The sequence below is a fragment of the Microcebus murinus genome, chromosome 13 (assembly GCF_040939455.1).
Source record: "Microcebus murinus isolate Inina chromosome 13, M.murinus_Inina_mat1.0, whole genome shotgun sequence".
Lineage (NCBI taxonomy): Eukaryota > Metazoa > Chordata > Mammalia > Primates > Cheirogaleidae > Microcebus > Microcebus murinus.
The window spans coordinates 56,456,061-56,480,361 of record NC_134116.1 but is presented as its reverse complement, the minus strand read 5'-3'; the positions used below and the strand labels follow the sequence as shown (position 1 = coordinate 56,480,361).

The 24,301-nt window shown below is 38.4% G+C and overlaps 1 long non-coding RNA gene across 1 annotated transcript in view; it reads left to right on the top strand.

Moving 5' to 3' along the window:
* The window catches only part of LOC142874971 (uncharacterized), a 47,421-nt gene that overhangs the window by 14,090 nt on the left and 9,030 nt on the right, over positions 1–24,301 (top strand). Inside the window, exon 2 of the long non-coding RNA XR_012922556.1 lies at positions 16,792–16,960. This is a non-coding gene — a long non-coding RNA (uncharacterized LOC142874971). The remainder of the gene's footprint in view (positions 1–16,791; positions 16,961–24,301) is intronic.

Sequence of the window (24,301 nt, the reverse complement as noted above, 5' to 3'; positions counted from 1 at the left end):
TGACACCTGGGTGATCGCCTCATCCCCAGTGGTTTCCAAACCTTTTTGAGCCACGAGTCTCTATGTTCAGTCAAAATCTTGCCCAGACACCCAGTGTGTGAGGCAGCTAAAAGTGGAGCTGCTCTGGCAGAGACCAGGCCCCGCCCCTTCTCCCACAATGCCATCCTGGGGCCAGAGAAATGCAGATTGAAAGCCCCAGCGAGCAGCTCTGGAAGTTTCCCTTTGTACCTCGGAAGACCAGTTTGTCCCTGTTCCGTCTCCATTGTTCTCTCCTGCGGGCCTGTGATGCACTGGTTGCAAACAGGCACAGCCAGAGCGCCGGCAGATCAAAAAGGGCTTGCAGGCGGCCAGACTTACCATTCATTCTGCTCTAGTCCTTCCTGCAAAAATGAGGGTAGGCAGTGGTGAAAAGCATTTGAAAAGTAGAATAGTTTAGAAGTTGGGAGCATGGGTTTTGGAGTCAGACTGCCTGAGTTCAAAGCCCAGCCACTGGGCATGTTTCTCGGCCTTTCTGTGGCTCAATTTTCTCATCCGTAAAATGGAAATTTAATAATATCAAAATGTTAGCCGGGCATGGTGGCGTATGCCTGTAGTCCCAGCTACTCGGGAGGCTAAGGCAGGATGATCGCTTGAGCCCACTAGTTTGAGGTTGCTGTGAGCTAGGCTGATGCCATGGCACTCACTGTAGTCTGGGCAACAAAGCGAGACTCTGTCTCAAAATAAATAAATAAATAAATATGTTAGAAAATTTGGGGGAGATTTGCAACAATTTGAAAAAACTTGCAGGTGAAACACATAGCCTAGAAATATCAAAAAAATTAAGAAAAAGATATGTCATGAATGCATAAAATATAAGTAGATATTATTCAATCATTTACTACCATAAAAGATACACAAATCTATGATAAAATAAAAAGTTAAAAAAAAATAATATCAAAATGTTTCACTGAGTGGTGGTGAGACTTAAATAAATTAATATGTAAGACGCACCTAAAACAGTTCCTGGCATTAATTAGATAATCTTTTCTGGCCTCCCAGGGCACACTAAGGTGTAAGTGACAGACTTTTTGACAAATATTTAGGTCAATAAATGTGAAATGTCTGATTTCCAATCAAAAGTTTAGTTTATCATATCTCAGACAAGAAGCAGTGCAATTAATCAAAGTGTGCACCTAAAGTATCAACACAGTTTTGCCATCTTAATGGTAGCTTGTTTATGCCAGCAGCGAAGAAGCCTGGAGAGTGAGTGGCAATGAAATCACTGAAGACATTTTCTACAGCTTGTTGAGAATTGAGCGTTTTTCCTTGCAAGAAGTGGTCCAAAGGCTGGAAGAAGTGGTAGCCAGTTGGTGCAAGGTCTGGTGAATACTATGGATGACAGACAATTTCCAAGTCCAGCTTTGTAGTTTGAACAGCATTGTTTGTATGACATGTGATCGAGCATTGTCTTGCAAGAAGATTGGCCTGTCTCAATTGACCAATCTCAGCTGCTTAATCACAAGCATCCTCATCATTTTGTCTAGCTGGTTGTAGCAGACAACCACTGTAATTGATTGACCAGGTTTCATGAGGCTGTATTGGATAATACCAGCACTGGACCACCAAACAGACACCATTAGCTTTTCTAGATGAGTATTTGGTTTAGGACTTTATTTAACCATTGTGCCGAATGCTTGCAATTTGTCAAAAAGAGTCCATTTTTCATCACATGTAACAATACGGTGTAGAAATGGTTTACCTTTATGTCGTGACAACAAAGAAAGGCAAGCTTTGAAATGATTTCTCTTCTCTCACACATTTAATTCATGCGGAACCCTTCTATTTAGCTTCTTTACCTTGCCCATTTGTTTCAAGTGGTCCAATATAGTTGGAATTAACATCAAACCTTGTTGTTGATTCACACGTAGGTTGAGATGGATTCGCTTCCACTATAGCTTTCAGCTCCTCATTATCCACCTTGGTCTCAGGTCACCCATGTGGCTCATTTTTAAGATTAATACATTAACTGTTATGTGAGTTGTATTTGACTCATGTTAGTTTTGCGCCTGGGGCCTCATGAAGCATATGTAACTCACATGTCTCTTACGTTGGGAGCTACAAGAACTATTTTTCAAGTTGCATATAACTTATGCACAGAAAACAATAAAAAATAACAAATTTTTCATTAAGTTAGAAAGACTCATTTTGTTTTCAAAGTTTTTATTCTATTTTTGTAATAAAACAACATGGCCCCAAGGAAAATAATTATTTTTTCTAGTGTGGCAGTCAAGATGTTAAAATCACTAGAACAAAATTTCTCAAACATCAACGCACTGTGTGTTCGTGAGCCACATTCTTACCAAACAGTTTAATATTTTGAGCTGTCTGCACTGCATTGGTTCTATGACAGAGCTCATATTCGAAAACAACATGAATTTTTGACTTATCCATGGTTTCACAAAAATTGCTCTAAAAAGAAACTTGAAAGATAATCACAAGCCAAAATATGCATTTGAAAGACTGAGGTTATACCTTCACAATAAAAATAAAATAAGAAGTGTCAAAGTGAAATGTCAGAGATACCAACTGTCAAACTTAGTACTTAAGGAAATCAGACATTTCATGCTTAATAATCTCTCTCTCTGTGTATATATATGTGTGTGTGTGCGTGTGTTTTTGAGGGGAAGGAAAGCAGGGTAGCATTGGAAGAAAGAGAAAGGGATTACATGGAGGGCAGAAGAGCCACAAAGAGGAGCCCACAGTCTGGGGAAGGCATGACAGACGCTTCAGACCCTTCGATACCAGGTGTTAGAATTTCAGAAATGGGGCTAGCTACATCTTGCATGAACCTAAGGGAACAAAAGACTGGCTGGAATTTTATATAACAGTTTTGCTTTATGAACCAGCACTACCTCACCCAACCATTTTATAGTAAGTCGTTTTCTTTCTATTCCTTTTGGAGTGGGACTCCTTTTTATTATGTGAGATGGTGACATATTTTGAGATATTTCGGGCCGGCAGCCCTGCTCCAGGTGCTGGCTGGAAAAGCATTCCATGTTCTGGCCAGGAGACTTCCTGAGGGGGGTTCAGGAAGGCTGCAGGGCAGAAATGCCAGGTTACTCTGGGAATCACTAGCCTGCTAAATATAGCGGGTGATTATGCAGTTTATTCAGTTGATTTTTTTCTAATCACAGTTTACTGGAGGCCTTAACCTTTAGAATTTGTAACAGCAGGAGGGCTGGAAAAGCTGCTCTGGTATCCCCTCACAATAAACATCTTCAAATAATAATTAAAGCAATGTATTGTTTCCTTGGTTACACAGAACCATCCCAGTGCGACTGCATGGTGTTCAGAGCCAGGGGGTCAGGAAATCAACAGACCTACGGTGAGCTGAGGCAGGACATTGGTGGACTCAGGAACCTGGAGTCTGAGGCTGGGAGTACCACTGATGCAAGGCAGCTGGCTTAGAAGATGCTCTCCATTAATTCTCCATTTTTTTTTTTTAAAGCTGAGAGCAACAAGACTTATAAGCCAACATAAATGTAACAGGATCTATCGTTGGAATCAAAGCAAATGTTGGAATTATATAATCATAGGACATAAATAATTATACATGCAGCAATTAGAAGACACGTATAAATACAGGACATCAAAGGAATAATCACTGTTGAGGGAGTGATAATACTGTAAGGAAGTTATGTTGGCCTGAAGACTTATTGCCCTCTTGTCCTTCATGATTTTGACTTTTGACGACACTTTGATTCCAGAGTTTGGGGACAAATAGTTTAGTTTGGTGAGAACACCTGGAAGGAGCTGCATGTGGACATATAGTTTTATTGATATTGACTCTGGGGGTTATCTTGGCCCTGGGCTTGCAGAAGGAGAGACATAGGGTTAAGTTCACCCGAGACTCAATTGTGGACCCCAGAGGAGGAAAAGAACAGGACAGATGCTGGATTTCTAGAGAAAACAGAAAGGAATTCAAAGGGAATACTCTGTCCCCTGCCTCCCCAAATTTTTGGAATCAACTGGGAGAGAGAAGGGTAGGAAAAGCTGCTCTGAAACTTTTCTGAAAATTCCCAGTTTTAATTTAGCAAAGACTTGTTGAGGTTCTAGGCACTATTTCAAGTTTGAAGGATGGAGAGTGGAGGAATAAAAATAAATAGACCCGTCTCTCTGACCTTAGTTGAAACCCAATGGGCAATATAGTAGATGCGAACAGAACACAAGGCGGCAGTGCAGAGTGGGCTTATTTTGAAATTATCCAGGCTTATGCTTTCAAAGTGGAGCCCTGGGGATGGGTCTCCCTTCTAAATCCCATTATGGCCTGTGGTCCATGTTGACATGTTTACCCGTGTCCCAAGGTGGGGACAGGTTAATAGAGAAACTGCTATTAAGCCCTATTTTCCTTTTTTAGTATGGGAAATTCTCCCTGGGTCTGGGGGACTTTAATCTTTGTAACAATTCACTGTATTTTTGGCCATAGAGCCTGAAAAAAATGAACTTATCCACATCTTTATTCTTGTCCCTTTTTGGGGAAGAGAACTCGGAAAGTGCAGAAAGGGGAGTCAGAAGCCCAACTGCCCGTTTAGCTCCTCTCAGCATTTGCTCTTGAGAAAAGGCAGCTGGTTGTGATAATTAGAGTCAGAATCCTGACGGAGGTACTTTGTTCAAAGTTCAGTCACAGTCTGGGCTGGAGAACTCTGCATGCCCACTTCCCTCGTTAATAGCTCTGCTGACCTTCTCCAAAGAAAAAGTCATTAGATTGTTGAGTTATGATCTGTTTCTTGTAAAATTGTGCCAGTCACCCATTTATAGCCCTGTATTTCAACCAATTCTAATTACCTCTTAGAATATGCTTCTCGTAGCCCTTGGAGAGTATTTTAAACCCTGATTCAAGCAATCAAGCGTACTTCTTGGTTAGAAAGCTGATTGTGACCTGATACACCCAAGTCTCAATGAATATCCCCCTCCCCTTTCCCAAGAGCCCCATAATCCTTGTCTATAGGGCTCTCTAGGGCTCTAAAGAGCTGGTGTCATTTGGTTACTTCGCATTGGAAGATGACCTTTGATGAAGAATGTTCTGTGTCAGGAAGCTAATGAGGAAGAGCAAAACACTCTTTTCTCTCTTGCAATCATTTTCTGCATCTCCCTGGGGAGGTTCTCTCCTTCCTTCCCACCACTAAGCATCTTTCGAAGTCCATGGCCATCATCTTCCTTGACCTCAGGAGAGTGGGATGTTCAGTTCAGAGACCCCTGGGGGTCCTGGGTCATGGGGTTCTTCTGTGGCTTTTGCTGTATCCCTACAAAATACTCACAGATTTGACAAGCTGTCTCTGTTGGCTCATGAGGTCAAGAGCTCCTTGCTACACCTTGAACTTGGCTGTGCCTGGTGGATTTTCCCACTACTTACTTACTTTTATAGATTAGCCTCTATCATTTGAGACATTTCAAGTGACTCACAAATTTTTGGAGGTCTCCGTTCATTTTTTGCTTTGAATGGGACTAAAATCACCAGCACTGCTGAAAGGAAACATTTTAATAGACTTTCTAAATCTCTCCACTGCTGAAAAGAATTGAAAAAAAAAAAAAAAAAGCAGCATTTCTCTTGTCTCTTTATTTCTAATCACTTTTTCCTTCTAACGGGACTGAAGCACCATGAAAAATATCACTCTTTTACGGCAAGGACTCATTTGCCCATAACGAACACTGAGTACAAAAGCAAATTAAGAAAAAAACAACCCTATGCTTAGAGAGACCATTAGGAACGATTTGACATTTATTGAACAACAGATGGCGATTAAAAGCATAAAAGCTAGATTGCCTTGCTAGAAACAAAGGGTAGTTCTACTGAGGAAGTCTAACGTTTCAATTAAAATACCTCTCAATGTCAATTAAATCATATGAAGATAAGTCTGAAAATGGTTTCTAGCTGCACTATAATCAATAGTGCAGTTAAAATCCTCATCAAGAAGCACCCAAGTTTTTAGTTTGACAGTTTGCTAAAAGATTAGCCAAAGCTTCAGGAAACCATTTCCTTCAGTGTAGGGTTCAAAAGGTAAACATTTAACCAGGAGTGCTTCATATGTATTAAACAGATTTATTTCAACGATGAGAAGGAAGCCTGGCTGCCTCTGCTTTGTTTCAAATCTCATTCACTTTTCAGTATGGATTAGCGAGGGGTGGAAAAATAACCCCATTATTTCCACAACAAGGATCTCATGTTAGTGATGCTCAGAATCTTTTGGGAAGCAGTGAGTTGGAGTGGAGAGAGAGGTGCTTTTGTAGTGAGACAGACTTTGGTTTGAATCACAGTGTGGTGAGTTCCACCAAGTGCCTTAAATGATCAGCATCTATTTTCTGATTTGTAAAATTGCCACAGAATATTACCTTTTCTGGATTGCCCGGTGCCTCCTAGGGACCCAGTGAAGGAGCTCCTATCTTTCACCCTCCATTGGCTGAACCACATGATGTGTGATCTATTCTATGCAGATCTTACCAAAACTGAATTTAGTGGGATGCCAGTTCAGCTACTCATTCTATGCCAGTTACTGTGTGTTATGGGTTAAATTTTGTCCTTCCCAAATTCATATATTGAAGTCCTAACCTCCAGTAACTCAGAATGTGATTTTATTTGGAAATAGGGTTTTTGCAGATGTAATTAGTCAAGTTAAGATGAAGTTATGCTGGAGTGGGGTGGCCCCTAATTCAATATGAGTTGTCCTTGTAAAGTGGGGGAATATGGAAGCAGACACCCTCACAGAGAGAACACCATGTGAACATGAAGGTGGAGAGATCAGGGTAATTCTACAAGCCAAGGAAAGCCGAAGGTTGCCAGCGAACCACCAGACTAATGGGGAGGGAACAAATACTTGCTTACAGCTCTCAGAAGGAACCAAACCTGCTGACACCTTAATCCAGACTTCTAGCTTCCAAAACTGCAAGACAGTAAGTTTCTATTGTTTAAGCCACCCTGTTTGTGGTACTCTGTTACGGCATCTCTAACAAACTAATACATTATGTCAAATACATTTAGTAAATATTGGAACAGCATCCTACTTTAGACGATTCCTAATAAAACACTTTACCAAACTTGAGTCTCTGAGAAATCTTGCTACTAAGAATTCTCTCTACCTTTATTTAATCAAGTGTTTCTCAAACATTTGGCTATTGGAAGACTTTTCTCCCCTGTATAAATACCTATTTGCTTAACTTGGAAAACTACTTTGGGCAGATGTTATGGAATATTTTGCCTTTAATTTTACCTCCTAACTTGTATCACCTCTGTCCCTTCAACCTCAGCTCCAGGGCTTCCACTTGGTCTCTGGTTCTCTCACCAGCCACAACAGCCACTTAACCATGTGCTCAGCGCCACTCCAGAGTGATGCCAGCCCCTTATCTTCACTCCACCCCTAGGCAACTTTCCCTGCTGCTCTTACCCCCTTTCTGCTCTTTTGCTCTCCAGGTGTCAGTTGGTTCTTGAGAAGGTCATGAAACTGAGCCAAATTCCATGGCAGAGCAACATAGTGCTTTTCAAGCTGAGTTTCCACTGCTGCAGCCGCTCAGCAATCCTCGTATTCTTGTGTTTCTCTAGTCATCGTCATCTAGTGTGTGGCCTACTGTGAGCCAATTCTTGTGCTAGTCACTGGGGCAGGTAGGTGAGAAGAGGCAGGCACTGAGGAATCCCTTCTCTCAACTGTTGATGGGCCACCTGGGGAGATAAAGTAACTCTATGAGACAAAAGAATTAATGAAAGTACTTTCACATTGAAACAGAAAGGGGAATAAAAGGTGAACAAGAGTTGTCTCCTACAGACAAAGGTAGGAGAGTATATTTCAGGCAGAAGGAATAGCAGGTGTATTTATGATATTTCAGGTTCTGGTCAGATGCAAGGTTACTAGTTGGGGGAGAATAGGGTGTGATGCTAGGAGGGAGACAGGCATATAAAAACTATATGCTAAGGCATTTGCGTTTATCCAGGAGGGAATGGGAATACTGGATGGGAATCCCATCCAGTATTCCCATTCCCTGACCACTATATACAGTCCCATTGATGACTGTATATAGTGGTCAGATTCTCATTCATGAACGGCCACTATAGGATTGTACATGACTTTAATTTTCTTTGTTGTCCTTTTTGATATGTGCAAAATTCTCTGCTGACTTCTGGTTTTGAAAATGTTATATAAATGTTGAATAAATACATTTTTATTTAAATGATTAAAAAATTCAGACATATACAGAGAAAATTCTGGTTTTACCACCACTCTCCTCGTCAGCTTAACATTCCCTCCCAACAGGTTTGATTTATTTTTTAGTCCCTCATTTATCTTCCTCCTATGCATCTGTATGTATGTATGCATTGACACATACATATATATACTTACATATACACATATGCACAAATTCATACACACATGTACAACTCAAATTTGTTAGTTAAAATACATAAACATAATTATGCTATGCCTTTGTTTAGTGACATATTTTTCACATTCATGATGTTTTGGAAGTCTTTCCACATATGAGTCTATCTTATTCTTTATAATGGTTTTATAGTAGTCTATAGAATAGATGTAATTTATTTTAACCACTCCTTTAGAGAAAATTTTTATTATAAGCAGTACTTCAAGGATATTTTGTCTATACATTTTGTGCATATGTGCAAATATTTCTTTATGATTTCTAGAAATAGAATTGTTGGATCAAAGAATATAGCATTTAAAATCTTAAAAAATACATAAAAATAACTTCTAAAATAGCCTCAGTGATTCACTCTTTTAGTATGTTTTTCAAAGAATGAAATTGTCAATATTTTAAATTTCTTTGAATTTGTTGGACTTAAATTTTGAAAATATCCATTTTCCTTATTATGAATGAGGCTTAGGATCTTTTCATATAACTATTGTCTGTTTGTATTTATAAATTGCCAGTTTTATCCTTTCTCCATTTTTTAAATTGAGATTTTCATCTTTATCTTATTAATTTGTAGAAGCTTTGAATATATTAATAATTCAGATATTAATCCTTTGTCATTTTAGTAATTAACATTTAAAGATTCTTTCAATTTGATGCTTTTCTTTTAACTTCATTTTGACTTTTATTATAAAGAAATTTAAAATTTATATAAAGTCAATCTGAAAATTTTTTATGATTTGTAGGTGTTGCCTCTTGTTTAGGACTTTCCCAGACTAGAATAATTTCAAAATCATATATTAAGTTGTTGCTTTTATATATTCTGGATTATAAAAGAGTGTTTTTGCACATAGTATGATATTGAGATCTAAATTTTTCTTTTTTTTTCTGAAAGGCTAACCAATGGTTCAACACTATTTATTGAATAATCTCTTATAATCAGAAAGAAAATGTTTCAATTTTCAATTGATATATCAATTCAATGTCATTGTACATGTTGGATTGGAAGGGATCAAGGAGAACAGTTGAGCTTTCTTTCTTTCTAGTAAGAAAGAAAGCTTTCAGGTAAGGAGGGGTGGTAGCCTAAACTAAGGAACTGGCTTTGATAGTAGTAAAGATGACTGAGAGAAGAGGGTGTAAAGTTGAGAGATCTTTAGGAATAGAATAAATAAGAATTTGTACCTGATTGACTGAGGGACAAAGAGGAATCCTATATGATTCCCAGGTTTCCAGCTTTGGTAACATTAAGTACCAAGAAATTTCCTGGACAAGAGAGTGGATGGAACACACTAAAATATGTTTCCCAATATAAATTTATACAATGCTAGGTAAAACATTTTAAAAATTAAAAAGTCACATCTAAAATCAGAAAGGGGGTTTTACAATGCTAGAAACAAAAAGGGAACCCAGTTCTGTCAGTGGGGTGTTAAAAGTCCCTGACAATTACGATGTTACTATTTCTTTGCTTAGATCTAGTAGAATTTGCTTTATGAATCTGGGAACCCCTGTGTTAAGTACATATATATTTATAATTGTTAAGTATTCTTATTGAATTGCTCTCTTTACCATTATATAATGATCATCTTCATCTTTTCTTTTCTTTTTTTTTTTTTTAACCATTGTTGCTTTAAAGACTATTTTATCTGATGTGATAACATATACACTTGCTTGCTTTTGGTTTCCACTTACATAGAATATATTTTTTCCATTACTTTACCTTGAGTCTGTGTGAATCCTTGTGAGTTAGATGTGTTTCTTGGAGATAGCATGCACTCGGGATGTGTTTTTTCACCCATTAATCTGGTCTGTTTCTTTTAAGTAGGGCATTCAGACAGTTCAGGTTCAGTGTTACATTGATATGAGATATTGTTCTGTTCATCATATTGGATTATACCTTGTTGTTTTGTTTTCCCTTTTATGCTATTGTTTAATTAGAGCTGTGAGCTTTAACTTTCAGGTGTTTTTACACTGGTGGGTATCTAATGTGCAGGTCCATGTATAATGCAGTTGAGTATTTCCTGTAGGGCATGTCTAGTAGTGACAAATTCCCTTGGCATTGTTTGTCTAGAAAAGTCTTTATTTCTCCATCATTTATGAAACTTATTTTTTCAGAACACAAAATTCCTGGCTGGCAATTGTTCGGTTTAAGAAGACTAAAAATGGGACCCCGATCCCTTCTGGCTTTAATGTCTCCACTGAGAAGTATGCTGTTAGCCTGATCGGTTTTCCTTTGTAGGTTAGCTGTTGCTTTCATCTTACAACTTACGGAATTTTTTCCTTCAATTTGAGTTTGGCCAGATTGTCGATTATGTGTCATGAATATGTCTTATTTGCTGTGCATCTTCCTGGTGGTCAATGACCATCTTGTATCTGGATATCTGAACCTCTGGTGTTACCAGGGAAGTTTTCCTCAATAATTCCCTTGAATAGGTTTTCCATGCTTTTGCTTTTTCTTCTTTTCTCTCATGGATACCTATAATTCTTACATTGGTATCCTTTGCATAGTCTTATACTTCTTTGAGTGATTATTCATTTTTTATTCTTTTTTCCTACATCATTGAATGACTGAGTTAACTCTTGTCTTCAAGCTCTTAAATTATTTATTCTGCTTGGTCTAGCCTTGAAGCTTTCTGCTATATTTTAAGATTCCCTAAGTGACTATTTCATCTCTTTAAGTTCTATTATATCTTTTTTTATGTTGTCTATCTCTTTATCAAGTTTTTCATTCATCTTCTGAAACATGTTTTTTTTTGGCTTTTTTGTGTTGGCATTCAACTTTTTCTTCAATCTCATTCATCTTATTTGCCATCCATATTCTGAATTTCATCTCAGACATTTCAACAATTTCCTTTAGGTTGGGGTCCATTGCTGGAGATCTATTGTGATTATTTGGAAGTGACACTGTTTGACACTGTTTGGAAAAACAGCTTCTTTTTTTATGTTGCCAGAGTTTTTATCCTGGTTTCTTCTTAATTGAAATTTCTTCTCTCAGCTCAAGACAGATACATCTTCTCAAACCACAGTGGAATAAAACGATCAATTCTAAGAGAAACACTCAAATCTATACAAAGTCATGGAAATCAAGCAAACTTCTGCTGAACAATCCTTGAGTCAATGATGAAATTAAAATGGAAATCAAAAGATTCTTTGAAATTAATGACAAAATAGACTTTGAATATCTTTGGGAATAGCTTTGAAAATCTATGGGATACAGTAAATGCATTCCTAAGGGGTAAGTTCATAGCTTTAAATGCCTTCATCAAAGAGACAGAACTATCACAAAATAACAACCTAATGTCACATCTCAAGGACCTAAAAGAAGACGAACAAACCAAACCCAAAGCCAGCAGAAGAAAAGAAATAACAAAGATCAGAGTAAAAATAAATGAAATGGAAACCAAAACCAAAACCAAACAAAACAAAAACAAAGGATCAATGAAACAGTAGGTTGGTTCTTTGAAAAGGTAAACAAAATTGGTAGACTACTGAGCAGATTAACTGGAAATAGAAGAGAAAGGACTCAAATAAGCTCAATCCAAAATGAAAAAGGAGACATTACAACTGATACCACATAAATACAAAATATCTGTGAGTATTATGTAAACCTCTATGCACACAAACTAGAAAATGTAGAGGAATGGATAAATTCCTGGAAACATAACCTCCCAATCCCAAATCAAGAAGAAATAGAAATCCTGAACAGATTAATAACTAGCAATAATATTGAAGTAGTAATAATAATAATAAACTTCTAGCAAAAGAAAAGCCCTGGAGCAGATGGATTCACAGCCGAATACTATCAGATGTACAAATAAGAACTAGTACCTATCTTACAGAAAGTATTTCATAACACTGAGAAGGAGGGAATCCTCTCTAACTCATTCTGTGAAGCCAGTATCACCTTGATACCAAAGCCAGAAAAGAACACAACAAAAAAGGAAAACTGCAGATCAATATCCTTTAGGAATACAGTTGCAAAAATCCTCAACAAAATACTAGCAAACCAAATTCAACAGCACATCAAAAAGATAATCCACCATGATCAAGTGAGTGTCATCCCAAGGATGCAAAGATGGGTTAACATATGCAAATCAATAAACATGATTCACCACATAAACAGAAGCAAAACTAAAGACCATATGATCATCTCAATAGATGCAGAAAAAGCATTTGATAAAATCCAACATGCTTTTGTGATAAAAACCGACAACAAAATGGGCCTAGAAGGAGCATACTTCAAAATTTTAAAAGTCAAATATGACAAACCTATAGGCAACATCATACTGAATGCAGAAAAGTTGAGAGCATTACCCCTAAGAACTGGAACAAGGCAAGGGTGCCCACTGTCATCATTTAGATTCGACATAGTATTAGAAATCCTAGCCAGAGCAATCCAGCAAGAGAAAGAAAATAAAGAGCTTTCAAGTCAGGAAAGAGGAGGTCAAACTATCCCCATTTGTAGATAATGTGATATTATATAAACATTAAGGGGGTACAAATGTTTTGTTATGTGGATATCTTGTATAATGCTTAAGTCAGGGTTTTTAGTGTGCCTATCATCAGAATAGTGTTCATTGTACTCAATAGGTAAGATTTCACCCCTACCCCTCTCACCCTTCCCCCCTTCTTGGTTTCCATTGGTTTCTAATGTCCTTTACATCTTTATGCCTCTGTGAACAAAGAAGTTGACTCTATATATTAACATTGGTTCTATTTTATGTCTCACATGATGATTCTGGGCCCAACAATGGCTTTGTCTTGCCATGTGATGAGGATGAGGGAGATGCATGTGTCCTAAATTGGCCTAATCCAACTGAAGGGAATAATTTATCTTGCCTGGTTAGGGGAATGCTTTTTTCTCCCTCCTGCTAGAAGCATGCAGCTCCTCTGGATTCTAGCAGCCTCCTTGCAGCCATGAGGGTAACTAGCCTTGGATGAAGCGGAGGGTGGCAAAGTAGAAAAGTGGGAACTCCCAGGTCCTTGATGACATCGCTAAGTCATTGATCATATTGCACCTGGGACCTGCCCTACCTCTGGACTTCTGGTTATGAAAAATAATGTATTTTCTATTGTTAAAGGTAGTATCAGTTGAGATAGTTTACTACCCAAGCTGAAACATTCTGTTACATTAGTTAATTTTGAAATCAAAACAAAAACAAAAAGATTAAACTCACTTATTAAAAGGCAGGGTTTTAGAAGTTAAATAAAACAAATAAGCAAACAAAAAACCTCCAGAAACTTACTAATGTGTGAATGTGTGATTTAGAAGAAATGTCTCTAAAATAAAAGGATGTGAAAAGATTAAAATTAAATGAAGGAAAAAGATATACCAGACAATTATTAACCAAAAAGAAAGCTAGCATAACAATCTAAGTGTCAAAAAAGTAGAATTTAAGATGAATGAAATTAGAGAATACACAGAGAAAAATTTCATGCAGATGCAAGGAACAATCAACAAAGATCATGAACCTAACTATATAGCCCTGAAGTAAAGCAAAACTGGGAGTTAATGGAGAAATTTACAAATTATAATAATAAAAATAATATAGAACAAAATCCCATTTACAAAATTAATAAGAACTAAAACATACCAGAGACAAAAATATAATGAAAATATGCAAAGTCTTAATGGAGAAAAATATAAAATATTACTGATGGACAAAAATGAAGACCTGAATAAATGAGAGTAAAAATAAATATTCATGGATGGAAAGACTAGACAGTAAAGATGTAAATTATCCTCAGTGTTTATTTATAAATGCAATGTAATGCTGAGTCCAATCAAAATCTCAATAGAATGATTTTGGTACCTTGAAAATTATTTTTAAAATTCATATGGATAAAAAAATCATGATAACTCAAGACAATTTTGAAAAAGAAGAACAATAAGGGGGTAGCCCCTTTGCCAGATAGTTACCACCAAGCCATTATATTGAAAACAACATGTGGTTGGCAGAGGAATTTATAAGCAATTCAGTAGAACAGCATGGAGACCCCTGAAACTGGCTTAGGCATAGAATTTGGTTTGTTACTGAAGTGACATCAAAATCAGTGGGGTGAAAAGATATCCTATAAAGTACATTGTGTTGAGACAAATTACCTTCCGCAAGGGAAACAAATGGAAAATAGATTATTACTTCACACCATACACAAACAAATTCCAGACAAAAATGTGAAAACTAAAACTCTAAAACTACCAGGAAAAAGCATGTTGAAAAAAATATAGAAAAAAATGTGAACCTGGAATAAGGAAGCAATTCTTTAAACAGATCAAAAAGCACACACCATTAAGGAAATGGTATAGAAATTTGACTCCACCAAGGCAAAATACTCCATAAACACGGTTTAAAAACAAGCTACGGACTAGGAGAAGATATTTTCTGTGTACATGATCAAGAATCAGTATCCAGAATAAATAAAAATTCCCTACAAATGAGTAATAAAAAGACAAATAGAAAATAGAAAAAAAGTTTCAAAGGATATAGAAGGCAAATCACAGGGGAGATATGAATGAACAATAAATATAAGAAATGAGAAGAATTCTCCATTTCACTAGAAAAATGACAATTAAAACAGGGAACAAAATGTTTTTCCTTTCTGTTTATCAAAAATATTAAAGTCTGACACTTTCACGTATTAGTGAGTATATGGAAAAAGATATGTAATAAGTCACTGAAAGGAAAAAATTCTATCCATTCAAGCTACTACTTTATTATTTTTCCCTTTTGCTTCTTTTGTTCACCACCGTATACCAGCTGTGGCACAGGATCTAGCACACGGGCAGAGTACATGACATGATTTTTTTTTTTTAATTTTTTTTTTTGATTTTGGCATATTATGGGGGTACAGATTTTAAGGTTTCAATAAATGCCCATTTCCCCCCCCTCCCCCCAAAAGTCTGAGTCTCCATCATGACCATCCCCCAGATGGTGCACATCTCACTCATTATGTATGTATATACCCGCCCCCCTCCCCCCTCCCACCTCCCCAATACCCTATTACTGTAGCACCTATGTGTCCACTTAGGTGCTACTCAGTTAATACCAGTTTGCTGGTGAGTGTATGTGGTGCTTGTTTTTCCATTCTTGGGATACTTCACTTAGTAGTATGGGTTCCAGCTCTAACCAGGAAAATATAAGATGTGCTATATCACCATTGTTTCTTAGAGCTGAATAGTACTCCATGGTATACATATACCACATTTTATTAATCCATTCTTGGATTGATGGGCACTTGGGCTGTTTCCACAGCCTTGCAATTATGAATTGTGCTGCTATAAACATTCGAGTGCAGGTGTCTTTTTTGTAGAGTGTCACTGGATCATTTGGGTAGATGCCCAGCAATGGGATTGCTGGATCAAATGGTAGATTCACTTGTATCGCTTTAAGGTACCTCCATATTGCTTTCCACAGAGGTTGAACTAGTTTGCAGTCCCACCAGCAGTGTAGGAGTGTTCCTCTCTCTCCGCAACCATGCCAGCATTTATTGTTTGGAGATTTTTTGATAAAGGCCATTCTCACTGGGGTTAAGTGATATCTCATTGTGGTTTTGATTTGCATTTCCCTGATGATTAGAGATGTTGAGCATTTCTTCATATGTTTGTTGGCCATTCTTCTGTCTTCTTTAGAAAAATTTCTGTTCAAGTCCTTTGCCCACTTTTTAATGGGGTTATTTGATTTTTTCTTCCTAATTTTCGTGAGTTCTAAGTATATTCTAGTTATCAGTCCCTTATCGGATGCATAGGATGCAAAAATTTTCTCCCATTCTGTAGGTTGTCTGTTTACTTTCATGACTATTTCTTTGGCTGTGCAGAAGCTTTGTAGTTTGATCATGTCCCATTTATTTATTTTTGTTGCTGCTGTGACTGCCTTTGGGGACTTCTTCATAAACTCTTTGCCCAGGCCGATATGACATGATTTTTGAATGAACGAATTAATCTCTCCAAAGAAACAAGGTATCATCTCTCCCTCCTTGATACCTTATCTCATTTTATTTGTATCTTTCTTGTGGCCACTGCATTATTTTGTCTCTGTTAGGGTCATTTGTTAATGTGTCTACTTGTCTTACTTTATTCTCCATTCTCATTATTTCAAATGCTAAAAATTTTGAAGGCTGGGACCTATTTTATTTCAGACTTCCCTATAACTCATAGCATACTACCTTGGATATAAAGGGTGCTTGTTAAATGTAATTCAGTACAGGTAAAAAATCATGTAATCGTCACTAGAAAAATGGTTGGCCATGAGAACCACGGTTTACCAGTGAATCTCCTAGAACTTTCGTGTATGGATTTAAGGGGCTTTGTGGCTTACGAATGAAAGGGATATTTTTATACCACTTTATATTTTAAAATTTGGAGAGGGAAAAATAATTGTTGGATTTATTTATTTATTTTAGGAGAACTGCTTAGAGGAATTGAGCATTACAGTAACAATCCGAGCATCCTGAGAATGCACTAGAACATCCTCCCAGTTGGATTTGCCTTTCTTCAGACCACCTATGCTCTCTTGGCATTTTGATTACTAAAGACAACAGGATCAAGGAGTGGCGTTGGGGTTCCTGGAAAGTGAGTTTTGGTTTAATTGGGTCTCCCTGGCTGAACTGCAAATTGAATCACACTGGTGGGAAAGAGGGAGGCAAGAAAAAAGAGTAATTCTGCTCCATCCTCTCTGCTCTTTTCTTCCTACATCTAAACACAGTCTCGCCTTTCCATCCATCTCTCCTTCTTACTACTTTTCACCCTTCCCAGACTGTTCAATTGTAACTTAGTGCCATTTATTAAAAAAACTCTATCTTAAGCCTGTATCTGTTTCAACTTTTTTATATCTGCACACAATTCATCTTTCTCAGAGATGAGGAAGGAGGACATTTGGTATAGTAAAGACACAGATTCTGTAAAATACCCTGGAAAGAGCTATCGTTATTCAATGAGTGTACTCTGGTGGTTTAGGAAATAAAATGCTCACCTAGACAAGGGAAAAATTTAGCAACCGAGGGTGCCTGGGCGTCACTGGGCAGAAATAATTGCTAATTAGTATCCTACTAGCTTGGGAACATTAATTGGCTTTGGGGAATCTGCTTTCTGGACCCAAAGTGTGTTTCCTTCATTTTAGTTTGCAATATAGGATGAGAGAAGAATGATAATTACTGAAATAGTTTCATTTCAGTAATTCAACCTAATTCAGACTTGTCATTTGAATGATTATCCAGTAGTTGGTCCGTGTTTTTCTGCCAAGTGTTCAGAAAAACAAACTCAGATATTCTTCAAGCCTGAGAAAACACAACCCTTCCTTTAAAATGAATTTTAGGAATTCTCACAAAAGAATTGCAATCCTATATGACTATGTAAGCAGAGAGGAAAGGAAAAAAGTTATCTTTTGAAACATTCAATTTTCATTTCAGAACACATCAAGCAATAATATAAAATAAAGTACTTCAAATTGATATCTTTAATTTTCTCCTAGAAAGAAAATTTGCCAGCTATTTTATGATTTATTGAGGCTACAGGCATACGTGAGAACAAGTTTTATGATTAATTAAATGAAATTACTTGTGCATAATACTCATAATGATATTATCTTTGAATTAAAATTCACTTGAATAAGATTGATGACATTTTCAATCAGCAGATTAATTAAACCCTTTTGTTAATTACACATAAGTCAATATGTTTGGATTATATATCAATCAATATACTGAAGCAACATCCACTTGCTTTGCTCTAGAAAACTGCTCAGCTAATATTTTTGTAACAGCTTTATTTTGGAATTTAGAGCTTTTTCATTTTCTTTATATCAGGGGATCCCAATAGTTAGCAAATTTGGATGTGGAAATAATTATTGCCACAATATATATATATTTTTGCTTCCTTCTTTCATCATTGCGAAAGTCTTTCTAGGGAAGACTTTCTGGGGAAGAAGTCATCTTGGAAAGTTCTGATAATTCCTTGAAGGCTTATTCTTGTACCTGAATTTTGATGTTGCCACGCTCAGATTTCTTTTTGTTAGGACAGAGATAGAACTGGAGCAGACGAAGTCTGTAGCCGCCCCGCTCGGCCTAATGCCTGTCTGACCTGCACTGTTATCTGCCGTTCTGCTTCCCACTCACAAGCTGGGCAATGACTAAAATGAAATCTTCTATGGTGTTAAACATTCTGAAGGATTGATAGCTATTTAGATTATCTTATTCTTCCTTTGGCAATTGACTTCCCAAATCTCATTTCTAGAGGTTCATTTCCTGATGAACTCCTATCTGCCATTGTAGGTGGAGGCTGGGGAGAAAGCGAATAGTGTTGTTTGCCACAAAGACACAGAAAGGTGACTTTTCTTACGTCTTGGTGTGCCTTTGGGCTGGTGATCAGCCCCCATACTGGTAACTTTTTGCTTTGAATGCCTCTATGCAGTGCAATAACACCAAATGGTATAGTTGGATAATCAATCCAGATCCTCTCCTCCTCCTGCAATTTCTGAGCATTTATTTTCTATATTTTTATTCACTGGGCCAAATTTCTCCTCTCAGTCTGGCAAGAGTTTACATGCTACAAATAGCTACCTTTGAATGAGTGGGAGTTTTCTAGGCTGTCATCAGAGAATCCAATTTTGGGCTGTCATTTAGCTCCTGTCAAAGCCTGGCTGAGACAATTGATATTTGAAAAACAGCATTGATAGGTGCACAGTCTCCCTTCTACACATGCTAAGTTGTATTCATGATCTCCAGGAAGCTCTAAATGTGGCGCTTATTAGCTTAGCCTTTCCCAGTGAATACTCTCTCATGAATCATGTTTTAGTGTTAGGTCTTTATCTTTTTTGGAAAAAAACCATTAATTCTAGAAACAGTGAAGTGAAGAATATTTCTGTAGCTTATGTAAAAACTGCTTAAAGATACTTCCCATTATGTTGTTCAATGTTCCTTGTGAAAGAACTCATGCAATGAATTCCTTTTAAAACTTGTCATTAGGAAAACGTTTGTCTTGATCGAAAAATGTAAGTTTTGCTTTTGTCAAACCAGGAACATCATATCCTTTATTGTTTCTCTTTATGCATTGGCTGTCAGGAAGCTCTGAGTGAGAGTAAATGCTATTTCATAAGAAGAGAGAATGAGAGATCACAGGCAGGTTCCAAGAGGAGGATAAGAGTGAATCTCTCATTGTTTTCCCTATACCTGTTCATTTACTGATTCAATGGACATTTATTGAAGGACTATTGTGTTCCAAACACCATCCCAAATGTTGGCTAGAAGAGCATGGTCCTTACCCTGGAAGGGATTATGGCCTAGGAGGGAACAAAATAAACAAGTCTTCCAATGAGAGGAGTGCAAGAATAGATAGAGGTGTTGCAAGAGGGTAAATAAGGAAGCACCAAGCTCTACCAGGAGACGTCAGGGACGACGTCCTTATGAATCATGCAGAATAAGCCCTGGGTGGACAGGGTCAAGGTGGAGGGCAGAACACCAAGGCATGAAGGAGAAGTAGCAAAGTGGGGCGTGTTATGAAGTGAAGATGAAAAGAGGGTGAAATCTGAACATTAAAGACCTCAGCGCCTTGCCTAGAAGTTTATGGTTTTATCCTCTTGGGGTTATAGACTTCAGCAAGATCGGAGTTGCAGTTTAGAAAGTCTTCTGGCCACCTAGTAGAAGATAGTTTGCGAAACGGCCAAAAGAGAAGCAGAAGATGCCGGAAGGAGGTGGATGGACGAACACAGGAGACAAAGGTGACTACACTAAGGCTGGGGAGGAAGGAGAAGAGGAGAGATGAAGTAGACAGAGGAACAGGAATTAGAATTGACAAGGTTTGGCATCCAGTTAAATGTTGGGCATGAGGAAAGGTAGTGGCAAGGGTGACAATCCAGGTTTCTGGCTGAGGAGTCTCAGTCTGTTCATCACGATGAAAGGAGAGGATACAAAAAGAGAAACAGGTGAGACAGTGCAGGTTGGGAGATGACACATTGCATTTTGCTTGTGTGGAGCTGAGGTGCCTGAGAGACAGATGATGGAAGGTGCTTTGTAAGCAGGTAGACAGAAGTCCAGATACTCAGGAGAGAAATTAGAACTGAAGATAGAGATCTGGGAGTCATTTGTGCATGGGTGGTGAGCATCCATGCCAATAAGATCCCTTGAGAAGAGGGGGAACTGGGAGTATAGAACAGGGTGGAGGAGATGGAGATGGCACTCTGAGAGATGGGCAGAAATATGGGAGACCTCCTGGGGTCCTCTGGAGGCATGGGCAGAGAGGAAGGGAGAGACCCAGGAAACAATGGCATTGGCCTGATCATCCCACTGCCTTGTGGTAAGTCTAGGAGATTAACCCACATGCATCTCAAACTCAGTATGTCAAAGGCTGAGCTCTTCCTCCTCCCCACATTACCTCACTTGGAAGTGGAAATCCCCCCATTTCCTAAGTCCGACCCCGAGGAGACACTCTTGAATCCTCCCAAGCAGCCACCAAACCTTACAGGGAACATCTTGTTTCTTGTGAAGGTCTTTCCTTCTGTCCATGCCTCAGTCACTGCCTCAGTTCAACTCTCTGCCACTTTAGCTGTGGGTTTTGACAATAGCCCTCAGTGGATACTCGACTCTGGTCTTGTACTCAAATTCAAATCTACTCATATCACTTCCATGCTAAAAGCCACCCAGTGGACTCCTATTTCCTGCCAGGTAAAGTCCAAAGCGTCAGGGTAGTGTGATATGTATGACTTCGTAAACAGTACAGTGAAAGGCAGCCATTTTGATGTCATTGTTTTGCAAAGTGTTAGGAAAGAATTATTAACCCCACCTCATTCCTCAGCTTCACTCAACCACTGAGCCTTGCTTCATTCCTCTTGTTTAAATTTTTCCAGTCTAAGGATGACAATGAGATTCCACCAACCTAAGGTCAGGGGCAGAGAATGACACCGTGTTTGGTGGCATTGTGCGATCTGCCACTATAGTTCTATCTTTGGCTCATTTCCTGATACTGAACTGCAATATTTTTGCTTTCAGCACCAGGCTTCTGCAGATGCTATTTCTTTTGCCTGGAATGATTTCCCCTTCTTCATTGTTGATAGGTTTATATCAGACATAACATAGATGTAGCGAAATCTGTACAATAGCGAGGTTTTGTTCAGGTTACAGTTAACCCAGATGTTTTTTCCTTCTGCTGCCACCTCCCACCTGAGCCAGGATTTATAAAATCCTTCTGATTGCCACAGTGCAGTTCAAAGAGATAGAGAGATTAGAACAAAGAAAAGTCACTTCTGAGTGACTATTCATGGCAGCCACATTTGTAGAGAGAGTGCACTTTAGAGGAAGCCAAATCTCCTCAGAAATAAGCTTGATGACTTAAAAGATAAATTGTGAACAATTGTTGACTGAGAAGCTGCAAGTTAGCGTCTGCCATTTGAGTGAAAGCTGTGATATAAAGAAGCATCCTTTGCAGAGCACAGTGGTGTCAGATGTAGAATTTTGTAAAGCAGGGAAGAGGATCAGCAAATAACGTAGATTCAGGGAGAGGAAATAAAAGAGACTGTGCGCAGTATCTGTGAAGAGACATTTCTCTTAGCAACATCTGGCTAAAAGTTTTACCAATTCTGAGGTGAAAAGGAATGAGGAGTTTTTATGCCTAAATCACCCGTTTAATAATCTATAGGCAGTCAATTCCGAAGTAAGCATTGCCTTAGTCATATTCAGCTGGGGAAACAAAAATTATAAACCTAAAACCCTTGTCTAAAATTATAAGCAACTATAAGTCATAATGCTATTTGATAAGCCCAGGAGGAAAAGGAATCCTATATGTCAAGCGCTTTGAATTTTGAAAGTGTTTCACTGATAAGGATATTTACATTCTGAGAGCACAGGAACTGGAACCAGATACAGTACATTTAAGAAAACAGACAGGAGGGGAAGGGCGGTATTTAAATTTAAATTTACACAAGCTTTGTCTGTTATTAAGTTTATTGGAAAAGAGCTAGAAGCTTCTGGACAGACTCAGTAACTATAATTTTTTTTTTCTGAGAAAGTTATTTAACGTTAACTAGAAGGTTGCTATTTAATATTCATAGACTGTAACCTTCCACTGCCACAAGTACAAAAGATTCTATTATTTGCTTAAACCATATTTGTTTTGTAGGAAATGGTATTTGTTTACTTAATTTGTAAGGAAAGCAACAACCTTGTATTAATCTATATAAATTGTTCTTGCATTAGTGGGAAAATCTTTCTATTTCTGGACCTGTGGGTTTTTTTGCCTTTGGGGATTGCAAAGTAAACACATGCCTTTAGCAGATTCAAATGCAAACATAACATTAGGATTGGTTTCTGTGGCATGATAAACTTTAATTTACTGAGCATGTACTGTGTGCCAGTCACGGTATTGGTCATGAGACAGGCCATCTCCTAATATGCCTACATGAGTGGGAGTTCAGCCAGGGAATCAGAGCAACTGTGAATGGCCTGGGTTAAGGGGGTTATTAAGTGGTGCACTAGGGCTGGCTCACATGGGCTCCCGAATTTCATGATGGCAACTCAAAAACCAGAAGTATTTACACCATAGAAATAAGCAAAGGCTACCAACCAGGCTTTCCCTGGGAGCAGGTTTATTACATAACTACGGAAGGAGCTGGGGAAGTGAAAGTCTGGAAGAGGAAGTTGGAGGGTCAGAGCTTGCAGAGAAATCTGAAAAGACAAGTGCGTCCAGCTGCCAGAGACAGTAAAGGGGAAGTCCTTGGAGAGCCCCGTGGGAGGCTGTTGTCTCTGTACAGCTACTGCCTGTGTGGGGTGCAGCCCAGCGTCTGGTTGTGGGCTGGTGGCTGCTGGCAATCAGCAGAGTTAGCTAGACACAGAGCACAGGAAAGGCAGGACCAGCTGGGATCTGCTGGATTCTTCCGTCTTGTTCCATCACCGTTATCTGACTGCAGAGAAGGCCTCTGCCCTTCCCTTCCCTTCTGCTTCACCTCCACCTCCCAAATTTTACGCAAGTTCCTTTTTTGGCCAATTCTAAACTTGAATCATATGGGAAACAGGTGCTGGGAAACATAGGTCTCTCAGCCTGATCAAGTTGATATAGCCCAATCCAATGCATTCCCAATAGTGCAATGACACAGATATTATCATCCCCATTTTTCAGAAAAGAAAATCAAAATCTGGCAAGATAACTTGTCTGAGGTTACACAATACATCACTAGGTCTGTTAGATTCCAAAGCCTCTCTTCTTAACTATTATACTATAGTATACTGGGAGTGTTTTATAAAATCTTTATTATTATTATTTGTTTTTTGCTGTTTTTTAAAAATAATGACTCAGATAAAATAATCCGTTTCCCAAAGGGCCATAGATAAACATTTGAGATGGATGAACCCATTTGATAACTCTATCGTCAACATTCCAGTGCACTGAATGGTCAGACCAGGTAAGCATTTATGCAAATGTATCTTAACAAGGCTTAGTTCGGTCTGGGTGTGCTGTGCTTTACCCTTGGCTTCTGGGCATACAAAGATGAATGATAGGATTGGATCCTTGCCACCCAGGAGCACATAGTCTATTTGGGAGAAATGGATGCAGAAACAATTTTGGTACCTGACCATTTTATGTGCCTTTCTGGGTTTGCTCAGCCCCATCTGCCTGCCAGGCCTTGGATGGTTGCTCACTGGAAACCCTGGCCACCACCGCCAGAGCCTGAATCCTATCACCACCACCTGGGCTACAGCATGGGGTCCGTATCATCTGCTGAAGCCAGGGTCTTAGGGCATCTTGGCTCAGATCTGATTAGACTGAACTCATGGTGGGCGTGGGGGAGCTATAACATCCCTACCACTCTGACGCTCAGAGGAAGCATCACATTGCTGGCTCTATGAATCTGGCTTCTCCAGCAGCTTCCAGGAGGGACTGGATATTGTTAATATAACTCAGAAGTGGGCAGGGGACCTGACCCTTGGT